Here is a 16,951-nt window from a genome sequence, read left to right as displayed (position 1 = left end):
CAAACATGCCCCAGGTGACGTTATTAATTACTTCCCCTATAATCTATCATTATTCTTGGTAAACCACATTCCCAAAACAATCCAAGAAATTCAGCAAACCACTAAAATGGTAGCCGTAAATTGGATCTATTAAGAGAAATTCACCCAATCATTATCTGTTTATATGAACTTGTGAATTATGGGGTAAGGGATAACTTATATGTAATTTTACACCAAAATTTAAATCTATTTCATTTGTAGGTTATTTCTCAGGGGTCCCATTTTAAGCAAAGAAAAATAACTTGAGCCAACTGAGTGTTTCTAAACTGTCAAGTCGGATTTCCACTTGGGGGGGGGGGGCAATAATAACGGAAGGCTTGTCAGCGATTAGCCATCCATAAAAATGTTTTTCCTTGAGCTCCTCCTTTCGATCACAATACTGGCGTCAGTTTGTCTCATGTATCTCTTCTTCCTCCTCACCTCTCCCCCTCCCCCCACCCCCACCCCCAAGCAAAGACCTGGCAATGAACTGCAAAGGCAAGGAAAAAGGCAAATACACTCGCCAGTGAAACGAATCCAAGGGTTGGCTCAGGCACCCTTGAAAAACGTTCCTCATTTTTTTTCTCTGCTTGTCTCAAAGGTAAGGGCAGTAAAGAGCCTACAAAACTGACGGTCTGTGGGAGTGACTCACATATCCTGGCGTTTTTTTTAAATCATCCCAAAGAGTTACAATCAGCCATCCTCATTTCACCGCACCGCACCACATGCATACACATACACACACTCAACAACACACACGCGACCTCGCTCCCGATCCAGAATTATCTCTTTCCCTTCCTTTACTCTCAGTCATAGGAAACAGTTACTTAGCTTCAGGTTCGGTTTAGCAATCTGTCCAAAGTAAGAAGCATCAACAGAGGCGGGAAAGAAAGCGAGCATCCTAGCACAAGCCCTCTGCTACAGCTGGGACATAGAAAAGACTGCAAGCTAGCTGCCGCAGCAACAGGCAACGCACCCCAAAGGGCCAGCCAACCCTTAGGGCTCCCACGCCCCCAACTCCGAATTCTTTGGCAAGCGATTCCGCAAAGGAAGTCCCCTCTAAAGGTCAAAGGTCTAGTGGCTGCCATTTGCCAAATTTGGGGGATTAGGAAGAAGCGCAGTGCAGAGGGGAACAGCCGCAGGTCGGAGGACGTGGGGACATCAAAGAAGTTTGTAATTCCCTGTCTAAAAGAAGACACCCCACGAAGGAGTAGTGGCCCTCACCCTTTCCCCCCACTCCGAATTTCCCGACCCCAAACACCCACCCAAACGCTTCAAAGACACCAGAGCAAACCGACAAAGCATGCACCTAGTTTTAAGTAACCTTAAGCGCTTCCCCCCACACACACTCATAAACACGCGCGCGCACACCCAACACACGCGCGCACGGACACTCTCGAAGCTTGGGCACTGCGCAAAACTTGTAGATATTTGTACGAAGGGAGTCTCTTACCTGTCCCTGGTGATGCCACTCCCCCACCCCCACCCGCTTCTCGCTGCCCCCTCCTTTCTGGTGGGTGCCCTGCGCCTGCCCCCCTCTCCGAAGCGCTTCTCACCGCCGGCCCCTAGGCGTGAGGACGGGCTGCCTGGCGGCGGCGGCGGCGGCAGAGACACAGACAGCGGCAGGGCAGCGGCTGCAGAGGCATCGGCGGCGGCGGCGGCGGCGGCAGCGGCAGCGGCAGCAGCAGCCCCAGCAGCCCCAGCAGCCCCGACCGGCGTCAGTCAGGCTGGAGCCTCGAAGCCTCATCGCCCGTATTAGTGCGCCGACCTGGAAAGCGGCCAGAGATCCTTTCTAGCTGTGTCCCGCCCCCGCCCCCGCCGAGGCTCCGCGAGCTCAGTGCCCGCGCCCGCGGGGGATCCCGGAGGAGATGCACAGGAGGCAGGACGGGAGGAGGAGGACTGACAGAACAGTGCGAGATAGACAGCCGGGCAGGGAAACAACTATAACAAGGAGCACAGCTTCAAAACCCTACCCCAGGCTGCTTGTGCACGTGTTCGGAAATCAAGGGGAGCAATAGACTGTCGGGGGCGGGAGCTGGGGAAGGGGGAAACGAGGTGGAGAGGTGCGCCTAAAAAGGCTTTTCTCAATCCTAGTTCCTCTTCTTTCCTTCTCACTTCGCCACCTCATCAATGTGCCATCCACGTAACTGATCTAAATCAGACCTATCCGGGGGTTTAAATCTTATTCTAAATCCACCCGGAGCGCCCAAACGAAATACTAGGAAATATTAGTTCGATCCCAAAATCCCTCATCTGTAGTCCCAACCAACTCTAGTCTCTCCCTCCTTTCCCTGGTGTCTCTTTGTTCTTTCTACTTGGAACCCAAGATAAACGGGGAGATTATTTGTCAACAAATATTCAGTACTGGAAAAAACACATTCACTTGGGAACTACAGGGTCTCCAGGTGCTTAACTGTTTTTTCTTCAGAGTCATTCCTGTCAGTTGCCTTTGGTTCTTTATTGGGTTTTTCAAAGAAAAGTAGAGTAACAATACCCCAGAAAGAGAATCCATCCCTCTACTCCAACTGATTTGCATTGGCGCAAGCAAAAAAAAAAAAAAAAAAAAAATCTAATCACTCTTGAGTGTTGTGCTGTGGTTACAACTAGTCATGTAATTATGTGGATTTGAGATTTCTCTTAAATGTATTTACTTAACAGACAGGCATATAATATGTAATACTAGCTGATCTAATAAAGCTACAACCTTATATGCACTCTGGCTGTGTTAATGTACAACCCCGATTGCTCCGCAACTGAACTCTTCAAGCTGCCACCTAGAACTGTAATCTGCATGATATCGGGAATGAGGATACATTTTGCTGGCCTTTAGTTCTTGTCCCTCTCCATTTTAGCTGAAGTTAATAAGCTTCTCATTGAAAGGATGTTTGAGGGCGTCAGTAATAAGAATTAGGACTCAGTGAAAAAGGTTAGTTAACTTGTGTCTAATGTGAATAGAAATCACAGAATCATGGAATCTAAGAATGGAAAAGACTTTTGCAGCTGTCTAGTACCACTCATATCCTCAAAAAATCCCCACTATAACACCATACAAATGGGCTTCTAGTATCTGCTTAAGGACCTATAACCAAAGAGAACCTATTCCCTTCAGAGACAGCCCATTCAACTTTTGAACAGCTTGATTTCTAGGGATTTTTTTTTTTTTTTTACTCTGACAAAATTTGTTGATTTCTTAAAAAGACCTGAGTTTAAGTATCCATCTCTGATGCATACTGATTAAGTGATGTAAGGAAAGGTATTGAACTTTTCAGTGCCCAAGACAACTCTTAAGATTCTAAATCGCAATTCAGCATTAGATAAAGGAATTTTTTTAAAATGAAGTTTCCTGCATGAAAAAATCAATAATCTATACCACCCCAAAGAGTCAACACAATGCATTTTTAACAACTTGTTCATATTTATTAACGAGAGATGGATTCTGTACTGATGACAAGATTCTCCAGGAGCTTTTATTCTTCAATTACATCAGTCATGTTCTACTCTTAGGGACCCTATATGGGATTTTCTTGACAAAGATACTGGCATTTTCTTCCCTCGTTCATTTTACAGATAAGGACCTGAAACAAATAGGGTTAAGTGACTTACCCAGTCACACAGCCTGTAAGTGTCTGAGGCCAGATTTGAACTCTCCAAATACTGCATAGTAGGAACTGCACTGAGCCCAGCAACACTGCAAAGTCTCCTGGGTGAACTCTATAATTTTCAAAAAAGATCAGTTTAAATGTTTCCACTACAAACATAAAAAGGGTGAAAAAAAAAAGCCTATTCCTAATATAAGATCATAGGTTTAGTGCTTGATCAGACCTAAGAAATCATCCAACACTCTTATCATTTTATGGATGAAAAAACTGAGATTCCAAATGGTTGACCTTCCAAGGTCACCAAATTAGTAAGGGGGCAGGGAAGCTAAGATTTGATGTAAGGTCCTTTCAACTCCAAATCAACAACACTTTCCATCATGTCAAGATGCTTATAATACATTGTGGAGTTAACAAATTCATTGAGTTAGTCCATGATTATACCAATCTTGGGTGTATATTAAAAATAGAATAACAGAAACCAGAACTGAGAAGGGATATCAAGCAAGTTCATAGTTGGGGAATTGAATGGTGACACCAAGCTGTTTCTTGTTGCAAAAATATATTTTAATGCAAATTCTTTTCAAATATGCATTATTTTAGTATATCATTGAAAACCATGATTTCTGAAGAATCAATACCATAGGTGACCCAAAAAGCAATGGAAAGATATGTGGTGGGTGAATTGCAATGTGTTCCCAGTACAGGAGAAATGACTTAATAAAGGTCATGTGATATCAGAAAGGAAGTTGGGCTTAAGGATGAAAAATAAGAGATGGATAATGAAATCCTACACTGTCATTTTCAAGATATGGAAAAAGGTATGAATTAATGAGTAGATGAATAAAAGAATGTAAAATACACTGACAAATGCTTAGGTTGTGTTAGGGGCAGTGCTAAATATTGGGGCTGTAAATGTGAAAGTGAGACAATTCTCACATTCAAGGTTAGGGAAGGCCTCTAGATTCTGGATAAATCCTTTGTGAAGAACAAAAATCACACTTGTTGAAAACAGACCTGGAGGAACTGTAATCAAAACTGGATAAGGTAATATCCAATCTGAGATCACAAAGTCATCAAAATATTTAGATATAACATGCCTGCTGGTCTTTATTACCCTAGAAATGGGTTGTATTTTCTTCCCACTAAGCGATATCGTTCATCAAATTGTACCTATTATGTATCAGAAACAAAATTGCTTCAACTTTGCCTCTATGCAGTAAATATCTTCTGATTTCCAAATGTTATAACACACTTAGCAAATTCTTGCTTTCCACTTGAGTGCCCAATTTCTCTGTTCCCAAGAGCTGGTAAAACTTCACATCACTCAGGTGTTAAACATGTTGCAGAATTCAGTCCAACTATTCTTCCAAAAAGTAAAAGACAAAAAACAAAGAACCAAGATATTCATAACAATATTCTAAATAAACAACATTCTAGAATAAAGATATAGTATTGTGGCAAAAAACAAGAAAACAGAACCTTGTCCATAAGGCAATTGCCCAAAGTGGGTAAATGGAAAGGAGTCCAAACAAACTATACTATATCAAAGTACAGAATATTATTATTCAATAAGAAAAAATGAATATGAGAAATTAATAGAAATGTGGAAAGATTTGTAGGGACCAATGTGAATGACATAAGGAAAACCAGAGTCATAGTTACAATGCATAACTGTGGTACAATGAATCAGCACTAGCTCTAGAGTTAAGAGAACAGATTTAAAAATCCCCCCCAATGTTTACCACCCAGTTGGTTTTCGGATATTCACTTAATCTCCATGAATTTCAGGTTCTATATAGGTAAAACCAGGAAATATGACCAGGTGGCCCCTGAGATCCTTTAGATCTTTATATCTATGATTTTATGACTACAACAAAGTAAAATATAAGATCACTAAAAGGAAAGATTCTAAATAATTAAAAAGTCAACCAAGGTGCTACAGAATGGATCACAAAGTATATCTACTTCCTCTGAGGAGAAGGGGGAGGGAGAACTACTAAGGTAGAATGTCAAATACATTTTTGGCTAAGGTCACTAGATCAGTTGTTAATATATCTAGATATGATTATGATACAAAAGGAAAAGATATGAAAATTTTTTTCAAATTAGGTTTGATTTCACAGCATTGAAGAAATGTAAACTGACCAAGAACTCAAGGTTAAAAGTAGCAAAAGAACTGTTCTGGGTTAGTTTTAAATATTTTAAATAAAAAAGTATTAAATTACATTTTAATTTTCATCTTATGTGGACACAATACATATAGGACTTAAAGCTAAGGAAATATAAACTCTGTGTGGTAGTAGCTACTTGTGATTTTGGCATAAATTCTTTACGTTCTCAGAATTCTTTCATCATCTAGCAGGATCTGGATTTACAAATTCTTTGAGTGCTCACTGCCTGCTTTTTCTGTATACTCCCTGTTTCCTTACTGGTAAATATTTGTCCTTACAGATATGATCCTTACCCCCTTTTAGAAGTTAGCCTCTATTCACTATTCCCTTCCAATCATTATTTATACAGATAGAATGTATTTAAAGTACACTGAGATATGCTTAGAGGGGAACTAGGAAATTCCACATTCAGGCCAGAAGATTCAGTATACAGAGGCTGCTAAGGGTAGTCTAGTATGCTTTTTGCACTAGCAATGGTTATCTTTCATTATTCAGTTTATAAATTAACCAAACTTCTTTGCTTCACCTTTTCCCCCTATTTCTTATTTTTAAAGCCATCTACTTACTTACTAGCCAAAACCAGGAAAATTTAAGCAAAAATAAAGATGAAGCTCAAAATAATTACATTTTGCCATTTCTTGACAATTCTATCCACTGCTTTCTGATGAATCTTTTTACTCATTGCTAAGGACAAAAATTAAAAAAAACTGTTAACTAAGTAATGAATATTCAAAATCATAAAACCACAGAAGGAAATATATTTGACTTTGCTACCAAATAGGCCAGTTTGATACACTTGCCATGTGTATGACACAGGATCCTGTTATTGAGCTATAAGAATTATAATAATCAGTAGTAGTAGTAGCAGTAATAGCAATAGCAGTAGTATAAAATGTTTTATAGTTTCTGAAGTGTTTTCATATAAAATTATTTTCTTTGATCTAACGCCTTAAATCCCTGCAAAGCTTCCGATAAATATGTACTAAGAATATTTGCACTCATATAGTTCTCCTTTCTCTATTCCCCAAACACTAACCTGATAACCAAATTTCACAGAATCATAGAACTTCAGAGTTAGAAGACAGCTCAGCGGGTTTTTTTATCTTGGCATCTTCAGTTCCTAGCTGAGTGCCTGGCACAGGGAAAGATCAGAGAACTTGCAGCTTTAGGACTGAAAGGAAATTTAAGGTTGTTTAGTCCAATCCTCTCATTTTACAAGTGAAGGAACAGCCCAAGTTAATCTACTACCTTTAAGAAATCCCCCAAAAGTAGTTATCCAGCCTGTGCTTTTTCCAATAAGGGCAACACCACTGCCTTCCAGGGCTACCTTCACCACTGTTGAAAAGCTCTAATTATTAGGAAATTTTTTGAAACATCAAGTTTATGTCTTTGTCCTAATTCTCCTGCTTTTCTTCCCTTTCCACTAGACTTTTCTTCTGAAAGCAGTCATCACAAGAAGACCATATTAACGGCCCACAATAGGATCCCTGTTCTCAAGAAACTTATAATCTGATTTGGGAGATAATGTGTATGTAAAAAGAAAAGTACAATTAATTCAGAAGAGAGAAAGGCATCAAGGGAAAAGGCTATCCAGAAGGCAGCATCTGAGGAAGAGGAAAGACATTCTAGGTATGGAATAAAGTGACTCAAGTTCATAGCAGTGTTCATAGTATTCATAACAAAAAAGAGGGAGTATAACAGTGAACAGAGCATTAGAATTGTAGTCAAAGGACCTTGGTTTGAGTCACAGTTTCAATACTTCCTTATTGTATGACCCAGACAAATGATAACTTCTATAAGTCTCTTTCCTTATCTTTAAAATAGAAACAATAACATTTGCTCTTTCAATTTCACAATGTTGTTATAGAAGTAACTCCTAAATTTCTCATATTCTTTTTTTTAAAAAGAAAAGATTGTTTATTAAATATTTGAAATTGCATATGCAATCCTCCCTCTCCCCCTATTTTTTTGTATGTAGAAATGTTTGTCACTTCTCAGATTGGCTAAGATAACAGGAAAATATAATTATTGATAAATGGTGATGGGAATGTGGGAAAACTGGGACACTAATACATTGTTGGTGGAACTTGAACAGATCCAATATTCTGAAGAGCAATTTGGAACTAAGCCCAAAGAATTATCAAATTGTGCATACTCTTGGACCCAGTAGTGTTTCTACTGGGCTTCTGTCCCAAAGAGAGCTTAAAGGAAGGAAAGGGATCGCCATGTGCAAAAATGTTTGTGGCAATCCTTTTTGTAGTGACAGAAACTGGTGAATGGATGCCCATCAGTTCGAGAATGGCTGAATAAATTATGGTATATGAATGTCATGGAATATTATTATTCTGTAAGAAACAATCGGCAGGATGATTTCAGAGAGGCCTGGGGAGACTTACATGAACTGATATTAAGTGAAATGAGTAGAACCAGGCCCACTATATATATTAACAGCAATATTATATGATGATCGATTCTGATGGATGTGGCTCTCTGCAACAATGAGATGATTCAGACCAGTTTCAATGGTTCAGTGATGAAAAAAGCCATCTACATCCAGAGAGAGGACTGTGGGAACTGAGTGTGGTTCACAACATAGCATTCTCACTCTTTTTATTGATGTTTGCTTGAATTTTATTTTGTTTCTCTTTTTTTCTGGTTTGATTTGCTTTTTCTTGTGTGGCAAGATAATTGTATAAATATGTATGCATATATTGGATTTAACATAGATTTTTACCATATTTAACATATATTGGACTACTTGCTATCTAGGGGAGGAGGTAAGGGATGAGGGCAAAATTGGCACACAAAGTTTTGCAGGGGCTAATGTTGAAGAATTGTCCATGCATATGTTTTTAAAAATAAAAAGCTTTAATAAAGAAAAACAACAACAACAACAACAAAAACAGTAAGGGGATTCAAGCCAATTCCAACAGATTCAGATGGAGCAAATCATCTTCATTGAGAAAGAGGACTGTCAGAACTGAATGTGGATGACAATTTTTTGTTGTTGTTGTTCACCTGATTTTTATTCTTTTTCTCATTTTTTTCCTTTTCAATCCAATTTTTCTTGTGCAGCATGATAAATGTGAGAATATGTATAGAAGAATTGTACATGTTTAACATATATTAGATTATTTACTGTCTGGAAGAGGTGGAATGAGTATATGATTGTGATAGAACACTATTGCACTATAAAAAAAATCTACTATAAGTAGATAATTTTGATTGAAACAGAGGTTCTCATAGTAAATAAAGCTGTATAGATAGTTTTTGACCAGATCATAAAAGGATTTAAGAACATAAATTCAGAACTGGAAATGACCTTAGAGGCCAGCAAATCCAACCTCCTCATTTTCCAGATAAGGAACTGAGGTCTAGAGATGTAAGTATTGGTTTTCTTTCTCCAAAGCCAAGGTTCCTTCCACTCTCCTACCCTGCTTCCTAAAAAAAGATAACACTGCTTAACATGGATATGATTCAAACTCTGTTCTATCAACTAAGCTAGCAAGCTTTGCCTTTGTTTTATGGGCAATAGAGAAGCATTAAAAATTTCTGAGGCAGAATCAGAGCTGTGGCTGAGAATCATCTGTAGGTACATCTGCAAAGAGGTGTTATTTAAAATGAATAATCTGGAAGGAGGGGTAGCTAAGTGGTACAGTAAATAGAATATGAGGCCTGGAGTCAGGATGATGAGTTTTACTGAGTTCAAATCGGACTTCAGACACTTACTAGTTGTGTAACCCTAGGCAAGTCACTTAACCCTGCTTGCCTTAGTTCTTCATCTGGGAAAAAATGGAGAAGGAAATAGCAAACCACTTAAATATCTTTGCCAAGAAAATCCCAAATGGGGTCAAAAAGAGTCAGACAAGACTGAACAACAACAAGAATCTGGAACTAATATATAGGATCTATGAAATGATAAGAGATTGGAAGCTGGGATCAATGAATAAAACATTACAAGACCTATTGCAGGATGTACTAAAGTGGTGATTGTCGCAATGAGAAGAAACGCAGACTTTAAAGACATTTAAAAAAGAATACTATACAAGATTTGGCAGACTGCCCAGTTCTGTGAGCAAATATTGAAAGTGAAGCTGCAGAAAAGGTAAGAAATGGGACGAATGATTCTAAGACTTCAAGTTAAGGCAATTGGAAGAATATTATTATCATTGACAGAAATAGGGAATATAAGAGGAAGAACTGATTTGGAGATAAAAATAATGAATCCTAAGTCTAAATCTTATGATCTGCTTAAAATTCAATTTTAGATATGTTGAGTTTAAGATGACAGAGGGATATAAAAATAGAAATATCTAACAGGTAGTTAGAGAAGTGAGAATATGGATTTTCACTATAGACAAGTGAGGGACTAATACTGGGATATAAATATATATATTTGCATAGAGGTGATATTTGAAGCTTTGAGTATTCTGAGATTTCAAAGGAAGTAATTATAGTTAGAGAAAAAAAGATTCAAGACCTGATTTTTAAGATACAAAAATAGTCAGCCAATAATCTAACATAGAAAAATAGTGGCAAAAAGAGAACTTTTTAGCCATAGCTTCTTCATGTCCTCCAGAACTTCAAATTACCTATCTAGTAACTTCCAGTCTTTGACTTTCTTATACCTCTGACTCAGTCAGGTATTCCCACTCTTGGGGAAAACAAAAATGAAATCTTTCTTTGATCTAGCTGCCACCACCTACGATTTTGATCTTACTTTCATGGTCAAATTTCTAATACCTCACCCTATTACCAGCTCTCTTCTTATTTTTCTTGCAATCTATTTTCTATCAACAAAATCTTTGCTCAGCTGAAACTGTACTTTCAAGGTCATTAAATGACCTTAATATGAAGTCATTTCCACAAATATGGAATCATATAAATGAACGAGGGGAAGGGATCTAATATGTCATCTAATACTATCTTTCTTTGTATTATAAATGATGAAAAAGGCTTTGAGTGTGGAATTGACTTGCTCAGGGGACTAGAACTCAGATCCCTAATTCCCCAACATCAAGCTACCATGGCTATTGTATGATTCAATGATTCCAGGTATTGCTACTTAATCAAAGTTTCAAAATAAGATACTAAGAAATGGCAAAATGTAATTATTTTGAACTTTGAGAAAGGCTCAAAAGCCTTTCCACTCCTTCAAACTCTCTAATGAGACATTTCAAACTCTCTCTGGTCTAGTCTCATCCTACCTAACAAATCTTGTCCAATTTTTTCTCTACTATGGTATGTGTCTACATTGTTCTTAAAACAGTTTTTCTTTTTTCTCTCACAACATCAAATACAATACTTTGTAATTGGGCTTAAGTGAACACTTGTTTAATGAATAAAGGAAAAGACACAAAATTAGGAGGAAAAATTGGGATTTAAATAAAAAGAAGTCTTTCAATCATCTATAAGACAATTTAAGATTTAACTTGAACTAATAATATATCACCTGATTTAGAACAATGAATCTGAAAGTTTTACCAGAAAGAGAAAAGAAGAACAAAACAGAGGGCTTTAAGATGGGTAACCCCACCACTGGAATTCAAGAATTTAGCTATTTAAAAGGCAACACATGTCAATATTTACTTCTGATAACTAACTTTTGATAACTATAATCAACTTTTGATAACTATCGACTAATGTCGATTAAAAATAATTGACATTAAATATTGCTTTTATAAAATGTTTTTCATACATTGTCTCTTTTGATTCTCCCAAGAAACTTATGATGTAAGTAATAGATTTATTAGACCCCATATGATAGGAGAAACAAAAAGCAGCTCTGATAGTTGTTGTTGTTGAATGGGGGCTTGTGGCAGGATATTGGTATTATATCAAGAGACTCACAAATTCCCCACTGCAAAAATCTGCCAGCTAATTTAAAAATGCTGCTGTCTGGAAATATTCAGCTCATTCTCTGCACTAGAAACTATTGCACCAAAGAAAGTCATGACTAACTCTAAGCCTCTGGCTAAGAGTTTTCACATTGTTAGAGGAGGTTTTTATGAGAATCTAATTAATCCAGAACAGAAGGTTATGACTGTTGGACATCGTTATTCTATAGGGTGATATGACCCGCTTATCACTGCTACAAAAGCTGTTTTTTATAAATGTTCTTGTTTCAGGACATAAACAAATTTGAGACTTCTGAACATGAAAATAAATTCTGCATTAACTCAGGATATGCCAGTGAAGCCTATAAAGTTCTGGAAACATATAATTTCTCCATTCATATTGTACCTTCAGGCTTCTAAAGTTGTCATTTATGTGTTTAAACTAATTGGAGATAATGTAGAAGTAGAACAAACTGAATTTTTAAAAAATCCTAAAGACAAGCTTTTCTTGGTGATATTTAAGAGGTTAATGTTGGTGATATTTTTTGGTAATATATCTCTTGTTTGAATCAAGTTATTAAGCTTTTAGAAACCACAAAATTATGACAATTTAAAAGCATTCTGCATTGAAAACTAACATCTCATTTGCTCATACAGAATTTGTTGTAGGCTTATTGTTAACTATAACAATATGTTTAAAATTATTTTAGCCCTTTAAAAATTTTCAAAATTAACATTAAAATTTTTGATACCAAAGTAATAAAGTCAAACTACAATAAATTCATTAAATCCAAACCATATGTTCTGTTTTGTCTGATTTGGTTGATGAGCCTATTATGGACCTGATGGGGAAGTGAAGATGGAGTCCATCTAGGCATGGAATTAAGTAAATGAGAAGGTAACAATAAGCACAACACTTAGCCTGTATAACAGGAATGGGATGAGGCTTTACGTGGGGTTGAATCAATAAAAGATCAACATGTAGTAGAAGCACATTTGCTGGTTGAAAAGAAGACAAATCTAAAATAAAATCCATAAAAGTGAAATGCATCCTTGTTTGTTTTTTTCTGATCATCCCCAAATACTTTTTTTTTCTTCTTTTCCTGAGTTCTCTTCCAAAAATTCTTCCTGAAATTCATTGCCTTAGCCACCACTGGGGAAAAACTCATATACATACCTCTTAGCATGCTACAAAAAGCCACACTCTGGTTTATATCATATATTTCTTGTCAGATTAAATCATTACACTCATTGTTTATATTCAGATATCAATCTCAAGGAAAGAAAGCAAAAATAGAGATTGAGGACAGACAGACATTCATGCATGCTCCTGAAAGGGGAAGTTGGTCGAAAGTGCATTGAAAAGTAGTGGGAGCTATACTGGGTTTGGTGTCAGAGGCCCTGAATTTGAATGACATCTCTGTTACTTACCTTCTATGTGATTGAGTGTTATTCTTCTTGCCCCTACCCACCCATCTCTGAGTCTCAAATTTCTCATGTGTAGAATGAGGGGATTGAATTAGATAATCTCTAACTTCCTTCCTAATTCTGGATCCCAAGATACATCCATTTGTGGAAATTAGTTCTCATTCCCTAATTTATTTTGCTTAAAATAGGCTTGCTTTGTTTTTAATTAGGTTTGGCTAAATGGTTAAACTGGTTGCATTTAGAACAATGATCCTTATTTTGGGGGAGTGGCAAACCATAGTCTGATTTTCTGACATCCAGTAAACAGCAGAATTTCCTCTTTACCCCCAACAATGTTTTTTGTACAACCCTCCCCAAAAATATGATTTTTAAGATTTTAGAGAATTAAGGCTGACTCTGGAGAATTATTTATTTATTTTTTCGTTTATTTATTTATTTATAATAGCTTTTTATTTACAAGTTATATGTATGGGTAATTTTACAGCGAGAATTTTTCAATACAGCTTGATAGAGATCATATCACTGTGGTGTCCAGTTGAAAATTAAAGCTAACAAAAGTAAACACACTCAATTTAAAACATTTGCCCTTGACCCAAATAGGTAAAGAAAACTTTCCCCTTCAGATTAACAGCACTGGCTAAAGTTTAAAAGTACCAACCCCTTTCTTTTTTTGTTGACTAGCTCAGCAGCAGACAGATTTATGTTTCACATTGTTAACAATCTGAGTGAAGAACAGAATTCTGCTCTTTAACCACTCACCGAACTCCTTCCTAGCTTCATGGACACTGGTAAAACTTATCAGACCTTTTTATCACAAAAGGTTCTCTTGAAGGCCATCTATCTCCTTGTGAGGGATAAGTTAGGCAGCATAACACTGTCACTTTCAAGAGCCATTGAAATGATATTCAAGTCACTTGAAATGGTGAAACAGCAAGCAAGTTTTTAAAGAAAAGTATGTATATTCCCAGTGGTTTCACAACATGAAGATAATGAAATCTAAACATTTTTCTTCCTTGCTAACTCTTCCATTCTAACATCACAGAATGAATGATAATTCTATTTTTGCTTTCTTTAATGAAAATGGTTCAGCAGGGGAGAAAATCAGAACCTGATATTTTGTTTTTCCTTTTTTGTGAAAGGTTAATTTTGTATATTAAACAGGAAAATGTTTTCAGTTGACCAGAGTTCATTATGTTACTATATACTGAAGTAACACATTCTAACACATTATACAACATATCAGATTTTCACATACATTATAAAAGCTAACATTTATGTAATGCTTTAATATTTGCAAAGGATGTTACAAATATTATCTCATACCTCAATATCAATGTCAAAAATTTTTATTAAGTGTTTAATATGTGCCAGGTACTGTCCTAAGCATTTATAACAATCCTGGAAAGTAAATGGTATTATGAGTCTTCTTTTACAGATTAAGAAATGCAGGCAGAGGGATGTTACCCAGAGTCTCTCAGCTATCAGCAACTGCAAAAGGATTTGAATTCAGGTCTTCTGGTTCTAACTCCTGGTTCAATACTTTACCCAGCTGCCTCATTATCCCATTTGACACTATACAAGATAGACAAAGCAATTATTATTATTCTCACTAAAGAAATAGAGTTTCATGAAGACTGTTTTGCTCAAAAGTCATATTATTAGTCATATTAGTAAATAGAAGAACTTTAATTAGAACCTAGATTTCCCAATTCTTAAATAGCACCCAGTCTATTATGTCATGTTGCCTTTAAAATAAAAAACAGTATGCTAAAGCAGTTAAATTAGTTTGAAGCAAATATTTCTTTAATATTTCCCTTGAATAAAAATATAATTAATTTTACATTACTATTTGGACTTATCTTTTATTAAATAAGATGAACAATTTATAGTGGACAAAAATAAACAACCAAAGAGGGAAAAGGTTTCATGGTGTTTGAGAATCTGTGATTGTGCAATGTACCAACTCAGTGAATGTGCAAGTCTCATAGAAGGTCAAAATAATTTGTTAGAGTTTAGGTTTAAAATTTTAAACTCAATTCAGTTTCTCATTGCATAATACATTAGTGGGAAGAGAAAGGTAACCATAGTTGAAAACATTATTGAGCCAAAATCTTGTACTACCTAATTCTGTGAGACAGTGAGAATCTGGCTCAGTCTGATTAGGGCATGAATTTGGCAGATTCAAGCAATACATCTTTTATTTTAAGAAAGACAAGTTGGGCACTTACTGAATACTTAGTGTGATGATTCCTCAACTATAGGTCACAATTCCCCATTATGTTGCCAAACGATTGTATTTGGAAACACAAAACCTGTACTCATTTCGAAGGCTCTATTTTTACTTCAAAAAAAAAAAAAAAAAGAGTTGGAAGTGTGAAGTTGTAGGCAAGAGGTTCCATGGAAATCTCTTATTGTCATAAGAATGAAGAGTAATAGCAGCAATAAGAGCAACAACAGCATTAGAAGTAGTAACAAAGAAAGTAACTACAGAAAAAGGAAATAGTTTTTGTTTCTTTTTTGTTTATCATTCTTTCTGAAATCTGGAGATCCTGAGGATTACAGACTATCATGTAGTGTTATCATAGGAATTCTGTAGTGTTATTTAAGAAGAATAACAAAGATAGATTGGAACTCGGTTTATTTAAACAAGTATGAAAGAAAAATGATGAAATCAGACATAATTCATCACAAATAATGGAGAAAGTCATAAAATGTGCTGACTTTTATAGTTATATATTGGACTAGTTTATTAACATTTATTTCATTTTTATCATTATTTTATTTATGTGTTTTACTTGTGGTCATAGAGTACATTCATTATTTTGGGAATTTGTAAAATTTTTCAGTGGTTTAAAAACACATTGTTGTTGTGCATCCTTCAGCCTGAATTCCCTAGGAATGAACTGCCACTTATGCCCTTTTTAAGAATTCCATTAAAATATTCATCTCTTTCATGGAATTTTCCCTGATCTCTTTGTAGTAGAAAGTGAACATTTCTTTTAATTTTCCCAGAGCACATTGTCTGGATCTTGCCTTTGTCATCATTACATCTATGTCTTTCCAACTTCATGAATACCTATTTTAACCCCATTAGAGTGGAGGTCCAGGGTGGGGGGAAACTTGTGCTTGTTTCCATCTTTGCATCCTTTAAAGCAGCTAATAATTAACTTGTTGAATTTAATTCAACATCTACATTTCAACAATAACTTCTGCATACAGATTCTCTTGAGCTGTCTTCGTCAGGTCATAAGATTATAAGACAGATCATAAGAGAAGGGACTTTCTCTTTAGTTCAAACCTGAGTCTCAGGAAGAAAATGATTGACTTATCCAAGATCATACAGATATTAGTGGGACTCATGTTAGTTATTTTTAGTTAATTAATTAGTGGAACACATATTCTATGATTCCAAGTTCATTTTTCTGCTGCACTTCATATTGAAATTTGAAATACTGTATTTTGAATTAGCTAACAATGTGACAACCGAATGTAACAACTTAAAAGGCAATTATTGCCAAAGGTCCTTCTAACTCTAAATCTTTTGCTAAAGCAGTATTCTGAAGCATAAGGAAAAATTTTGGAGACAGGAATTAGTCATGGATTGTATGATGAAGAGATTTGCCTAACTGAGAAAGACAGTATACATGGAGAGGTAGTAATAATGTTGGATAATAATTGCTGATTTTCACATAATGTGAAAGGCATAATAAGAACCCAGGATGATCTTGGTCTCAATCTTGCCTTCGTTTGTACTGCTTGTGTGGTTGGCCAAATCACTCAATTTCTCAATGCTCTAGTTCTCTCTCCAAGATTATAAGTAGTAGAAGATTTATTGATCTACATTGGTGGAAATGCCTACAGCAAAGAAATCAAAAATCTGTTCTCTGTTTCCCATTCA

At 36.2% G+C, this 16,951-nt stretch overlaps 1 pseudogene; it reads left to right on the top strand.

Annotated features, from left to right (window-relative positions):
• Positions 1–1,483: 1,483 nt before the first annotated feature.
• Positions 1,484–12,193, top strand: LOC127557397 (vacuolar protein sorting-associated protein 29-like; annotated as a pseudogene).
• The last annotated feature ends 4,758 nt before the right edge of the window (positions 12,194–16,951 follow it).

This window comes from Antechinus flavipes, chromosome 3 (assembly GCF_016432865.1).
Source record: "Antechinus flavipes isolate AdamAnt ecotype Samford, QLD, Australia chromosome 3, AdamAnt_v2, whole genome shotgun sequence".
NCBI classification, from domain to species: Eukaryota; Metazoa; Chordata; class Mammalia; order Dasyuromorphia; family Dasyuridae; genus Antechinus; species Antechinus flavipes.
This window is presented reverse-complemented; position numbering and strand designations above follow the sequence as displayed.